Source organism: Glycine max, chromosome 14, assembly GCF_000004515.6.
Source record: "Glycine max cultivar Williams 82 chromosome 14, Glycine_max_v4.0, whole genome shotgun sequence".
NCBI lineage: Eukaryota > Viridiplantae > Streptophyta > Magnoliopsida > Fabales > Fabaceae > Glycine > Glycine max.
The window spans coordinates 36551773-36555966 of NC_038250.2; the positions used below are offsets into that span (position 1 = coordinate 36551773).

At 32.7% G+C, this 4194-nt stretch overlaps 1 long non-coding RNA gene across 1 annotated transcript; it reads left to right on the forward strand.

Moving 5' to 3' along the window:
* Positions 1–2817: 2817 nt before the first annotated feature.
* On the forward strand, positions 2818–3739 carry LOC121173461 (uncharacterized). Its single transcript, XR_005888344.1, has 3 exons — positions 2818–3157; positions 3305–3429; positions 3575–3739. It is a non-coding gene; the product is annotated as an uncharacterized lncRNA (long non-coding RNA).
* The last annotated feature ends 455 nt before the right edge of the window (positions 3740–4194 follow it).

Genomic DNA, 4194 nt, shown 5'->3' on the forward strand with positions numbered 1-4194 from the left:
CCACTTCAATCAGTGGTCAAGCAATATCAAACAGGGTTTTTTGTTTTTGTAGAGGGTAGTACAAATAGAACAACAATAGATGTACACCACATAAGTAGCTCTTCATTGACTACTTGTGGACCAGATGTAATGATTTTATATCCATTGTAAATTAGTACCTTTGGTACTCTATTTCATATATAATACAATTAATTTTGCTGATAAAAAAATGTCTCCAGAAGCTGCAACAACTTTCTACAAAGTGCAGTTCTAATTAGGCTTTACATATTATATCCAAGATGAATTACGATAGCACTTTCTTAAGCTCCTCTTTTCATTAATTTATTTAAAACATAGTAAAATGGGACTTGATGCACTTTACCTAAGAATAAAAATGACACAATAACATTATTTTCTCAAATATATAAATGGACTTTACCTAAGAATAGTATAGTGTTGCTAAACCATTAGGTGCCCATAAGCAATAAACACTATATCCTATTAGGAGCCCAAAATTGATCCTTCCAAAACCATACCATGTAGGGTTGTATTTAGAAAACAAAATTTGCAAGTCTTCTTCAGACCATCTCTTGTGCCGAACAAGTGTTTGAGGCAAGGTAGTTGGAGCTAAACCTAAGAAAGCCTTCCTTGGTGGGTTGTAGTACATTGATTTCCACCCTTGGCACTGTATAGATAATCTTGTCATCACATCCTCCACTGGACATTATACAACTAAATTAGTATTAACAATACTCTTACATAACATCATTATGAGAAGTGTGTGAGAGGAGTTTAAAAATCCTGGTGACCCACCTGGATACTCCTTCGCAATCATATGCGCACAAAAAAAAGTGTGTGTGAGAGAGAAAGGGAGAAGCACCTCTTTTCCCCATAGTGTGTTTTCCTCATAGTTGCGGCTTGCAAGAACCTTTTATTGTTGTTCTAGTTCTTGCAGGTTTGCTTCTTTAAACTAATCATCTTCACTATTCCAGTCATTGCTATATTGATCATTGAATTTCATCTCACAAAGAGACTCTCTCTTGTGAAAGCAACCAGTTCCTGCATACAAGGGACCTCCAGAACCATCCAACCCAGGGAACTCGCTCCAGAAACAAGTGACTAGCTATTGTTAATCAATTTAGCTACCAAAATGTGAACTCACTCTTCAAAATCCACTTAGTTTACAAAAACAACACACTAGATTCACAAATTAAAAGTCAAATTCCATTTCAAAATTCTTCAAATTAAAATAAAAAAATGTGAGGAACTCACTCACTTAGTGAACATGAAGGGAATCAAGTGTCCCAAATGCAAGGCCTCAGAGCAAGGTCCGTGTCCGGTGTACAAGTAGAACCTATCTCCCCTCTCATATGCGTCCAGAATCTCCATGAAATTGTTGTGACACAGAGAAACAACATCATCAAATTTTCGTTTAAGTAAATAAGGGAAAGAGTGAATGGAGGAAATGGATGGAGGTACCGGTGGGCTAAAAAAATGCCGCATCGTAGAAAGACGTGGGGAGTGTGAGAGGTGATGCACTAGAGACACGAAATTAAAGCTTCATCCAAACCGGTCGATGAGTTTGTCGTAATCGACTTTGCCTTTGGCGGAAACTTCCCATGGGTTCGCCACTTGTTTTGGTTCCTCTTTTTCTTCTTGCTTCTTCTCATTCTCTGTTGTTACTGTCATTGCTCTTCTTCTTCTTCTCTCTATGGAATGTAAATAGAAACAGAGAGAGATGAAATAAGAGTGGGAAGTGTGATGTCATAGTAGGGTTTCGATCTTAAAACCTTTGTTTATTATCCTTTCAACCCGTTTTTTTTATTACCTGTCTTTTTTTAATGACTATTTATGTAAGTTAATTAAATTTGTAGTCTCTGAAATTTTTTTGAATTTAATTTTTAATATGCAAAAAATTTGTTCATTTTCAGTCTCCTGTCTATTTTTATCGTCAAATGCCTCGGATCAGAGGAGGAGCATGACGTCGCTGGAGTTCATGTGGCCTGGAGGGAGAACTTGGTGAAGGAGCAATCAAAGTTCACATTATTATAAAAGATCTAATAACATCAGTTTTTAAATAAAACTAATGTTACTAGAAGAAACTCAACATGGATTTTACCTACACTATGTATTTGTAGGTAGAAACTTTTTAAACTTTATCTACACCAATGAATTGTAGGTGCAAGTTTTATAGGATTTTACCAATACCAAGTAATCGTAGGTAAATGTTTTTTGAAATTTTACCAACACTGAGTATTTGTAAGTAGAAGTTATTTTGAGTTTTACCTACATTAAATAATAGTAGGTACAAATATTTGAATTTTACTTATGACAAACAATTGTATGTATAAGTATTTTTTAACTTTTACCTATAGTAATTTATGTCTGTAGGCAAAAGTCCCGGTAGGCATATTTCATTTTCTTGTGGTGTATATATATATATATATATATATATATATATATATATATATATATATAGAGAGAGAGAGAGAGAGAGAGAGAGAGAGAGAGAGAGAGAGAGAGAGAGAGAGAGAGAGAGAGAGAGAGAGAGAGAGAGAGAGAGAGAGAGAGAGAGAGAGAGAGAGAGAGAGAGAGAGAGAGAGAGAGAGAGAGAGCTATTGAATAATTCATGACTTGCATGAATTTAACATATTATGGAAACCTAAGATCTTCAAGAAGCGTAGGCTTAAATATATTTCTAAAATTTCACAGGTTTGTTTTGATATATAATTGAAGTAATTTCATGCCCAAATAATCATTTAAGTTTGGCAGCTTTAGGGTCCTTCTATCCCTTTTTTTAATATATTAATGCTTCTATAGTTAACACATCCATTCTGATCATTATAGCATAATGAAGAACTATTTTGCTTAGTTTTATTTATTTATTGTATTTTATTTAAGGTTTATGTTTTGCCCTAGTGTTGTTAGCTAAGCTTGAGCTTGGTTGACCAGTTAAGTGAGATTAGCTTGTCGAGAATGAGGCTGCTTTTAGTTAACGTATTTTATTATATGGTTTCTCTTTGTAATGTGAGAAATGGGATCACGGCTTGCCCAAGAGTGATCTTGTTCCTGGAAAGGAAGATGGATAAAGCTTCAAGAAATGGAAACTTGAAAGATATCAAGATTAGCTTTGTTGGCCATTCTATTGGGAATCTCATTATCAGGATAGCCTTAACAGGTATCTAAGCACAAATTTTTTAAGGATAACTACTATTCACAAAAAAGTCAACTAGGGAAAGTAATGTGCTTATTTTTATTTTTTAAATAATTCCAGAGAGCATCATGCAGCCATATCTAAGATATTTTTTATTTTTTATATGTATAGTTCGAACTATATTCAATTCAGGGCTATGGATATAGAAGAAGCTCAAGAGCACACAACACATTCACCAACTTACCTTTACAGATGACCCTGATCTTGAGAATACTTTGATCTACAATCTTTCCAAGGTATTGAATGCATATTATTTTGCTCTTAATTATAAGTTGTCTCATCCCAAAACCCTTATCTAGGTCTCCTTTTTCTGTAGTCATGAAAATAATGGGGGTTTTGGGCTTTGAAAATGGAGGTAACTTATTGGAGAAGTGGTTACAGGAATGTTTTGTTCAAATTCATTTGCAAGCCTATAGTGGGAAAGGGAAAGGTTATGAATCGATGTCAGATGCCCCCATCTACTAAAGATGAAGAGTTAGTTCTAGTAAGTTTTATTGTTATTACTGTTAATTTGTTATTAATAGAAATTGTGTTTTTAATGGTCAACGTCTTGCTTAGTGTTAATTTGGAATGAAAATCTTATTACCATGTCAGTGAGAAAATTGGGATTTTTATTTGAGATTAGGGAAATTGAGTAGATTGGATTTGTATCTAAATGTAACAAATGTTACAAAAAATATAATAGTTTTATTATTGTTAATTAAATTTTGAAATGTGTAGATTCAAACGAATTTTATTTTTACATAACTCAGATGATGAATTACTTTAAGAAATTTTTTCTTTACATTATAAAATATTTATTAGTTCGATAATAAAAACCATTTAATAAAATTTTGAATTCTAAAATTTATTAAATAAATTATGTTAAATTAAAAAATTCTTGAATTTTTGAACATAATATTTTGTACTGTATGGATACTGTTTGGATTTGTTTTATCTTTAATTTTTGTAGGTTTGGGTTAATTAACAAAACAGATAGAATTAATATTAAAAAATATGCA